Here is a 10352-nt window from a genome sequence, read left to right on the forward strand (position 1 = left end):
GGGAGGGGGAAGGGAGGAGGGACGGCAAGCGCCGATGAGCTCGCCACGATGGTGGTGATGGCGCAAACGGCGACGGGACGACTCGGGCAGGTGGGGGGGTGAAGGGACGGCTCGGGCACAGTGAGCGGGGGCGCATGGCGGCAACTGAGCTGGTGAGCGCGTTAATGGCGAGGAGACGGGGCGGGCAGTGGTCGGCGGCGAACGTGCCGGTGAAGACATGGGCGAGACGAGAGGTCTGACGAGCGGGCCCGGGCTGCCAACGGGAGAGCGACGCGAGAGGGAGAGGGGAGGAGCAGCTGACGGGTGGGGCCCGGCTGTCAGGCGCGGGTGCGGGCGCGCGAAGCGGGGCTGCTTGGGCCACGGGAGGGAGAGGGGGGAGCGGGCGCGAGAGAGGGGGGAGTGGCTTGGGCCGGAAAACGGCCCAACCGAGGGAGGAGAGTTTTTCCTTTTTCTATTTCTATTTTCTATTTCTCATTCTTATTTTCTATTTCTATTTCTTTTTATCTCCTTTTCTTTTGAACAACAATTTGCTAAATAATCTTAGGTGTTAAAAATAATCTATGTGAGGTGCTTCTAACAATCAAAGTATATGCATATGGTGAGATGACCTAAGGGGTGGAGTTTAGGGAGAGATAAAAAAATAAGGGGGGGTTAGGAGATTAGGGTTCCAAACCTTGGGTTGAAATTTTGGGATGTTACAAACCTACCCCACTTAAAGGAATCTCGCCCTTGAGATTAGACTGGATTTGAGAAAAGGTAAGGGTATTCCCTCCTCAAAGAGTCCTCACTCTCTCAGGTAGCTTTCTCTTCTCCTTCTCTGCTCGACTGAACTTTACAGAGTCTCACTTCTGAGTTGCGGGTCTTCCGGACTGCCGAGTCAAGAATCTTTATTGGCTTCTCACGGTACTGAAGATCTTTCTGAATCTGTATTGCCTCTTCTTCGATGTGACTTTCTGGTACTTGCAGGCATTTGCGGAGCTGGGAGACGTGAAACACATTGTGGATATCAGACATGGATTCTGGTAACTCAAGACGGTACGCTGCGGGTCCCACTCTGCCAATGATGGGATAGGGGCCGACGAATCGTGGTGCTAGCTTTCCTTTCACTTGGAACCTTCTGACACCACGCATCGGGGAGACCTTGAGGTAGATGAAGTCTCCTTCCTCAAATCTAAGTTCTCTCCGCCTGTTGTTCGCATAACTCTTCTGCCGACTCTGAGCTTCAAGTAATCTTCTGCGGATCAGGGCAACTTTCTCCTCAGTCTCCTTAACAAAGGCAGGCCCTTCCAGTGCCTTTTCCCCTACGTTGGACCACATGAGAGGGGTCTGGCATTTTCGTCCATACAATGCTTCGAACGGTGACATCTTGATACTAGCCTGATGGCTGTTGTTATATGAGAATTCTGCATAAGGCAAACTGGATTCCCAGCTTCTATCGAATGTTAACACATAGGCTCTTAATAAATCTTCGAGGACCTTGTTGACCCTTTCTGTCTGACCATCTGTCTGAGGGTGATAGGCGGTGCTGAAGTCAAGCTTGGTGCCCATAGCTTTCTGAAGGCTCGTCCAAAATTTGGAGGTGAACTGGGTTCCTCTGTCTGACACTATCTTCCTTGGGATGCCATGGAGTCTGACTATCTCTTTAAGATAAATTCGGGCAAGGGTGGCTCCTCCAAAGGTGGTTTTCACTAGGATGAAATGGGCTACCTTGGTAAGACAGTCTATTATTACCCAGATAGAGTCATTCCCTTTTTGCATCCGGGGTAGTCCGGTTACAAAATCCATGCCTATTTCCTCCCACTTCCATTCAGGCACTGGGAGGGGTTGCAATAGGCCTGCAGGCTTCTAGTGCTCGGCTTTCGTTCGTTGGCAGGTGTCACACCGGGCCACATACTGTGCTATCTCTTTCTTCATCCTTCTCTACCAGTATCTTGTTTTGAGGTCTAGGTACATCTTGGTAGTTCCTGGGTGGATGGAGTAGGCTGAGTTGTGAGCTTCATTGAGCAGGACTTCTTGTGCCTCCCCTTTTGGTACACACAGACGATTCTTGAACCAAAGGACTCCTTGTTCATCTGTCCTGAGGTCCAAAAGTTGTTCTTTGCGAGCTTTTTCCATAAGTCTTGCTGTCTCTAAGTCCAGGCGTTGAGCTTTGCATATGAGGTCTTCTAGCATTGGTTTGACTTCAAGGCTGCCGTTGTTTCCTAAACATGCATTCAATTGAGCTGATTCCTTCTTCCAATCTTCTAAGAAGTTGGTTCCCTTTATCTCGAAAGGTTTTCGGCTGAGGGCGTCTGCTACCACGTTGGCCTTTTCGGGGTGATAATGAATCTCAAGGTCATAATCTTTGATCAATTCTAGCCATCTTCTCTAATGGAGGTTGAGATCTGGCTGAGTGAAGATATACTTCAGACTCTTGTGATCGGTGAAGATGTGACATTTGTTCCCAATTAGGTAGTGCCTCCATATTTTCAGGGCATGCACTATGGCTGCCGATTCCAAATCATGTGTGGGATAATTCTGCTCATGCGGCTTGAGTAGGCGCGATGCATAAGCAATGACTTTCTCGTTTTGCATCAGCACACACCCTAAGCCTTGCCTTGAGGCATCATAGAAGACGACGAAATCCTAGTGTATATCCGGTAGTGTCAAAACGGGTGCGGTCGTGAGCTTCTCCTTTATGATCTGGAAACTTTCTTCACACTTCGGGGTCCACACAAACTTATTGTCTTTCTTGAGGAGCTCGGTCATAGGTCTTGCTATGCTGGAGAATCCCTTGATAAAGCGGCGGTAATATCCTACCATTCCCAGAAAGCTTCGAACTTCACTGACGTTGGATGGCTGCCTCCATTTTAACACTGCTTCTACCTTGGAAGGGTCTACTTCTATTCCTTCTGCATTCAAGATATGCCCAAGGAAGGCTATCTTTTCTAACCAGAATTCACATTTAGTGAGCTTAGCATAAAGTTGGTGTGCCCTGAGTCTTCCGAGGACGGTCCGGAGGTGACGCTTATGGTCTTCGCGGTTCTTGGAGTATATAAGGATGTCGTCAATGAAGACTACGACAAACTTATCCAGCTCTTCCATAAATACCTTTTTCATGAGGTTCATGAAAAAGGCGGGTGCGTTTGTCAGTCCGAAAGGCATTACTGTGAATTCATATTGTCTGTACCGGGTGACAAATGCAGTCTTCTGAATATTTGCTTCCTTGATTCTCAGCTGGTGATAACCAGACCTTAGGTCTATCTTGGAGAAGTATTTGGCCCCTTGAAGCTGATCGAAGAGGTTGTCGATCCGAGGGAGTGGATACTTGTTTTTGATTGTGACTTCATTTAAAGATCGGTAATCAATACACATCCTCATACTTCCATCCTTCTTAGAGATGAAGAGGACTGGTGCTCCCCAAGGGGATGAGCTGGGACAGATGTACCCTTTTTGTTGAAGATCTGCGATTTGGAGTTTTAATTCTGCTAACTCAGTAGGAGCCATGCGGTATGGTCTCTTTGCGATGGGCGCCGTACCAGGAATCAGATCTATGTAGAATTCTACTTCTCTTTCGGGCGGCATTCCTGGCAACTCTTCTGGGAATACATCCATGAATTCTTCTACTACTGATATGCTTTCTGTTGCTAAATTAAACATCATTGGGTCATTGGCGGGTGGCTGAGCCTGACTTTCCTTGGTGGTCTGTGAGAAGGACTATCTTGTTTGCGCAACTTATGATACCTTTGTGCTTGGTCAACCAATCCATTCCTAAGATCACATCAATCCCTTGGGATGGCATGACGGTTATGTCTGCCAAGAACACTACCCCACTTAAAAGAATTCTGACTTGGGAGCATTTGAGCTGGCATAGAAGGTCTGACCCTGGGGTTTGGGTGACCAAGGGAATCTCTAGAGGGGTAGAGGGGATGCCATGCTTTTCCACAAAACTAGTGGCTATAAAAGAATGGGATGCTCCTGAATCGAAAAGTACAGTAGTGGGAGTAAATTCAACAAGGAACTCACCAAGCACTACTCCCGGAGCTTGCTGAGCCTCCTGAGCATCGACGTGATTTACTCGAGCCCTTCCTTGATACTAGGTCTTGTTCTGCTGGCTGATGGAGGAGGGCGCCTTGGGGGCGGGTGCTGAGGTATTCTTGGGGCCATTCACCGAGTTGGAGTAAGCAGGTCCTGATGCCTTCAACTGGGGCAGTTGTTCTTGAAGTGACTGGGGTCTCCGCAGTGCCAACACGCATTCACTGGTGGTTGGTTGCTTGCAACCGAGGGGGCATGAAAGGAGCTCTGACTCTGCTGACTGAACCATGACGGAGTGGGTCCAGCTGGTCTAATGAAGCTTGGTCCCTTGGGTGGAAACCCAAAGGATCGAGTTCTCTGGTGCCGGTCTTGCTGCTGAGCTCGGAGGACTTGGAATTTCCTCTTGAGGTGGCCTTTTTCTTCTTCCCTTGCCCTTTCCACTTGCATGGCTTTGTTGGAAAGGTGCGAGAAGCTGAGGAAGTCTTGGCTGGCTAGGATGGTCTTGAGTTCTGGTCTGAGCCCCTTCAAAAAGCAGGCCATCTTCTTGACTTTGGTGCTAACGTCATCCGGCGCGTAGCGGGCCAACTCTGTGAATTTGTGCACGTACTCACTGACATATCTTCCGTCTTGAGTTAGTTCCCGGAATTCATCTTCCTTGAGCTGAACGATCCCTTGGGGCACATGGTGCTCTCGGAAAGCAGTTTCAAACTCTGCCCAGGTAGCATCTCTGATGGCAGCGCTGAAGGTATCCCACCAGGCTAAGGCCATTCCGAAAAGTTGATGAGCAGCCAGTTGAACACGCTGATTCTCCGAGCATCCGATGGCTTCCAGCTTCCTTTTAATCGTGCACAGCCAATCATCAGCATCGAGGGGATTGCTAGATCCAGCGAATGTGGGAGGCTTGAGCCTCAGGAAATCTCCCATCATGTCTTATGGTCTTCCACCATTCGGGCATTGATTTTCCAGACTTCTAGTGAGGACCTCAATGAGTCGGGTTTGGTTGGCTAGAACTTGGGCTAAATCTAAGGGTAGTTCTGGAGGTGCGGGGAGGTGGGTCTCACTCTCTTCTCTACCGGCTTCTCTTTCAGCTCTTAGGGGAAACCCTGCTCCAATCCTGGAGGCGGTAGGCGTGTTTTATCCGAAGCCATCTGCCAGGGGGAGAGAGTCACTATTATGCATATGCCAATTTTTTTCAACCAAGTTATTTTATTCATTACACCAATTCATTACAAGCATACATCTACTACAAGTCGTACTACACGCAAGCGTTCTCTGAGGTACTTCCAAACTCTTTTTCTAAAGTGTCCCCAAATTCCTTGAGAAGGTCATCAAGGCTAGCTAGGGACATATCCTTGACGTCGGACAAATTCTCTATCCTGGCGAGAGGTGGTGCTGGAGGGGCTTTCTTCCTCCGCTCAGCCTGGCATCCTTGGCCCTTGGTCTTATTTTGGATTTTCTTCGTGGGGGCGAGCTTCTTTAGCTTCTTATCGTAATCCATCTTCAGGGTTCGGTAGGCTTCACGAGTGTTGGCCTCCTCGCCTTCTGCTATATCGAGACACTCTTGGAGGGATGCTTTCTCCTTCTTAAGTTCCTTGACCTGCTGCTCTAAGATTTCCACCCGGGAGTTTAGGTCGATGCAGTGGTTATCGAGAGTGTGGAGGTATCCGGCCATGTAGACGATGGTGGGGTCATCTTCGGTAGGATCTCTCCCTGATAGGGCCTAAAGTCTTTTCCTTCAGGTGGGGGTATTTTTGTTGCTAGGTGGGAAGTAACGAAGGGGGGTTTCAAACACCTCTCTGCTGTAGTTTTGGCAAGTGTCTGGGAAGCGGTGCCCGATGAAGGTGACTTGGAAGGGAGGGTGGTTTGGGTAACTTCGGCTTTCTCCCAGGTAGACCGCCATAGAGCACTTCTCCACTCCATTTTTGCGGTATTCCTTCCAGACATATTCCAGCTTCTTGCGGATCCCCATGCGTAGTGTGCAACTCCGTAAGAGGTGAGGAAATCCTTCCTCCTCTGAGCAGTAGGATGTCCTAATGACCCAAGAGCCTTCCATCTGGTAGGAGAAAAGAAGGGTCTGTTAATATTGAGGAAAGGAGAGAAGATTTTTCTTAGGGGTAAGAGGTGTTTTCTTGTTAAGGCAACTTTTAAGGTCAGGGCTGCGGTCTATGGTGGGCTCTGATACCATCTGAAGCGCCCCGATCCCTTGGGACTCAAATGTGATACAATTACTAGTCCCAAAAGGCTAGTAACCACATTCCTTACTTCAAATAGTACAGAGTTTGAATAAAAGTTATTACAATACCAGAGTACAAGCTTGAGAGAGCCAGAAATACAAAGCGCAGTAGAAGATAAACTAGCCCAAGCCACATGCAGAACTAGGTGAAGACACAACCCCCTCAATCAAGCATAGCAGATAAGAAGTCTTCAGCTGCTGAAAAACATAAATAAATCTGGGTGAATACACTAGGTATTCCGCAAGACCACCCCGCTCCCGTAAAGAGAAAGAGACCTATATCATACATGCTTCATATGGTGGAGTTGAAGTCACTCTTCTTTTTCTTAGAGAAAGGCAGTAGTGTTTAGGGTTTTCCCGAAGAAATAGAAGTACCACGTTGCTTAACCACCAGTGAGCTTCCCACTCCCGTGGCACCATTTTCTTTTCCAGAGACACACTCACACACACATATTTCCCTATTCACGGATGTTGTAAAACACTAATTGTCATACCACACCAGACTCGTCCATTCCAGTGGACACGGACTATTCGAATAGGTTTGAACTCTGCGTAGAGGGGTACACTTTACCCACTAGTCCGGTTCTGCGATCTCATGGCCAATGAGATCCGAATCCGAATCTCTTTCCTTCCTCGCACGTCCTAACCTTAACGGTTATACCGGAAGGAGTCAGGCCACCGCCATGTCCAAACCGGACAAAACATTCGCCCTCCTTATCCTCCCAGTGCTCCCAGCCTTCATAACCCTGGGGTTGGACCGTACGAGTTCAGATCGAGTGACTGCCCACACAACCTTGAGTGGTTGTACTTTTCATGAGTACATGTAGTGAAGGATGACAAACCGGTCCTTATATGAGGGGACAATCCTTCTGCTCACACCTAAACCAGCTGAGCCATCACCTTAGGCCCTCCCCTAAACCAGGGAGTCCCTGATCATCCCACTCACCAGGTGATGAGGGTGAATACCCTTCATCGCACACTTTTTGAAAACATCGTTTGGTTAACACCACTACCCCTTTTTCCCATCCCATATCTTGTGATCAAAAGATGTTAGTTAATGCGGGCTATCTCTCTGCTCACCATGCAATTTATTTCCATCCCTTAATCCAGGTTTAGGTAGTGGTAGAGAGAATAGGTAAATTATGCATCAAGGGAAGGATGGACTTGCCTTCGTCGAAGCTTTCCTGGCACAAAAGATTTATCTCGGAGGGGTCAGGTTCCTGCCCTTCTTCCGAAGCTACAAATTTCAGAGGATCGGATCCCTCTTCCGCTAACAAGCACAAATAAGAACAATACATCAATCATGGTGACTTAGTGGGGTGTGCCAATTATTATACCTTATTATTTTTGTGCCCTATAATTTTTTTAAACTATTTTTGGTGCATAAAATATGAGCATATAAATATATATGTGAAAATGGGAAAAGGAAAAAAGAATAGGGATTCCAGGTTAACCGGGCCGGGGGGGGGGGGGGGGTTTCGGTCTAATCGGGCGCGGCCGCGACCAATTGGGCCCAGACAGCCCACGAGGAGCAAGGGACGGCGCGGCGGACGCCGTGGGCACGGGCCCACGCGCCAGAGAAAGGGGGGGAGGCGACGGTGTTGAACGGTGACGGGGGAGAGGGAGCCGGCCGGGGTTCGGCCGCAGGTGAAATCCCGCGGCGGTTCTCCGCCGTGGGTCCGGTTTTGCGACGGGGAAGTGGTGGCGAGGCACGGGCAGGGGTAGGGGGTCATGGAGGTGGGGTCAATTTGACCGGTGGAGGCCTGGGGTGGCCGGTCCACGGCGGGTGGCGGGCGCTCGCGACGGTGAAGTCGCCGGTGAGGCCACCGGGCGCAATAGGTGACGAGTAGGTGTGCGCTAGGCTTGTGACAGAGTGGCGGACCTTAAGAGCTAGAGCAATTTGACCAAACACTACTAGAGAGGGGAGGACGGAGCTCATCGGAGCGAAGGGAGGGCGTGGCGGCGCTGGCTTAATCGAGCTCGAAGAAGGGGAGGGGGAGGCAACCGAGGCTGGTGTGGAGAAGGCGGAGCTCGGGCGGTCCCTTTTATAGGCGCTCGGGGAGGGGGAAGGGAGGAGGGACGGCAAGCGCCGACGAGCTCACCATGATGGTGGTGATGGCGCAAACGGCGACTGGACAGCTCGAGCAGGCGGGGGGGGGGGGGGGGGGGGGTGAAGGGACGGCTCGGGCATAGTGAGCGGGGGCACATGACGCCAACCGAGCTGGTGAGTGTGTTAATGGCGAGGAGACGGGGCGGGCGGTGGTCGGCGGCGAACACGCCGGTGAAGACATGGGCGAGATGAGAGGTCTGACGAGCAGGCCCGGGCTGCCAGCGGGAGAGCGACGCGAGAGGGAGAGGGGAGGAGCAGCTGACGGGTGGGGCCCGGCTATCAGGCGCGGGCACGCAAAGCTAGGCTGCTTGGGCCGCGAGAGAGAGAGGGGGGAGCGGGCGCGAGAGAGGGGGGAGTGGCTTGGGCCGGAAAACGGCCCAGCCGAGGGGGGAGAGTTTTTTCCTTTTCCTTTTTCTATTTCTATTTTCTATTTCTCATTCTTATTTTCTATTTCTATTTCTTTTTATCTCCTTTTCTTTTGAACGACAATTTGCTAAATAATCTTAGGTGCTAAAAATAATCTATGTGAGGTGCTTCTAACAATCAAAGTGTATGCATATGGTGAGATGACCTAAGGGGTGGAGTTTAGGGAGAGATAAAAAATAAGGGGGGTTAGGAGATTAGGGTTCCAAACCTTGAGTTGAAATTTTGGGATGTTACAGAGGCAAACCCGACCAAGATTCAAGCAATCATCAACATGACACCCCCGCAGTCAACCAGGGACGTCTAGCGTCTGACAGGCAGATTAGCCGCTCTGAATAGATTCATCTCCAAGTCCGCCGAGCGGAGTCTACCTTTCCTCAAGACACTGCGTGGCGCGAAAGACTTCGTGTGGGGACCAGAACAGGCGGCAGCCTTCGCATCACTCAAGCAGCACCTGTCAGACTTGGTCGTTCTCACCATTCCAGACCCCTCGCTGCCTCTGCTGCTCTACATCGCCGCCTCGCCATATGCAGTCAGCGCAGCCCTAGTCCAAGAGCAAGACAGGGAGGGCACAACCCGGTAGTGTCTAGTCTACTACGTTTCTGAGGTCCTCATGGAGTCATGGCCTCCAAGTGCAACATGACCGAATTGGAAAAAATCTCCTACGCAGTCGTCATGGCATCGCACAAGCTGCGCCACTACTTCGAGACATTCAAGGTGTAGGTCACATCGGACAGGGGACTGGGAGAACTGTTCCGCAACCTAGAGGCGTCTGTTCGGATCGCCAAATGGGCAGCCGAGCTCTCCGGCTACCATGTTACCTTCGAACCCAGGACATCAATCAAGTCGCAGGTCCTGGCAGACTTCATCGTCAACTGGATAGGGCCAACAAGACAACAAGACGGGCCAACATAGAAGGTATGGACCATCCACTGCGACGGCGCATGGTGCCATGCGGGGGCAGGCGTAGCTGCAATTATCACATCACCCACAGGTGTCAAGCCTAGATATGCAGCACGCCTCAGCTTTGCTCTGGAGTTTGACAGATGCACCAACAACGTAGCAGAATACGAAGCTGTCATCCTGGGCCTTCGCAAGCTAAGAGCGCTTGGTGTCACCACATGCATAATCAAGACAGATTCCAAAGTGGTTGCCGGCTAGGTCAAAAAAGAATATTCAGCAAAAGACCCCGCACTCATGCAGTATCTCACGGCTGTTCGCAGTCTTGAGAGACAATTCAAGGGCTTCACCTTGCAGCATGTGGATCACGCTAGGAACGAAGAGGCCGACGCGTTGGCTAAGGCAGCGGCCAGAGGCGAAGCCCCGCCCTCCGACGTGTTCTACCATGTCATTGGCACACCAGTCGTCCGCAGTCTAGAGGGTCTACAAGTAACCAACGACGCCGAGGGCCATCGCATCGTCAACCTCATCATGACTGAAGATTGGCGGGCCCTAATAACCCTGTTCCTGCAAGGATATTACCACCCAAGTGACATCAACGAGGCCAAGCGCCTCAAGCACCGAAGCCGGGACTTTGTACTTATTGAGGGCCAGCTATACAAGAAGGGGTCA

This window comes from Zea mays, chromosome 9 (assembly GCF_902167145.1).
Source record: "Zea mays cultivar B73 chromosome 9, Zm-B73-REFERENCE-NAM-5.0, whole genome shotgun sequence".
NCBI lineage: Eukaryota > Viridiplantae > Streptophyta > Magnoliopsida > Poales > Poaceae > Zea > Zea mays.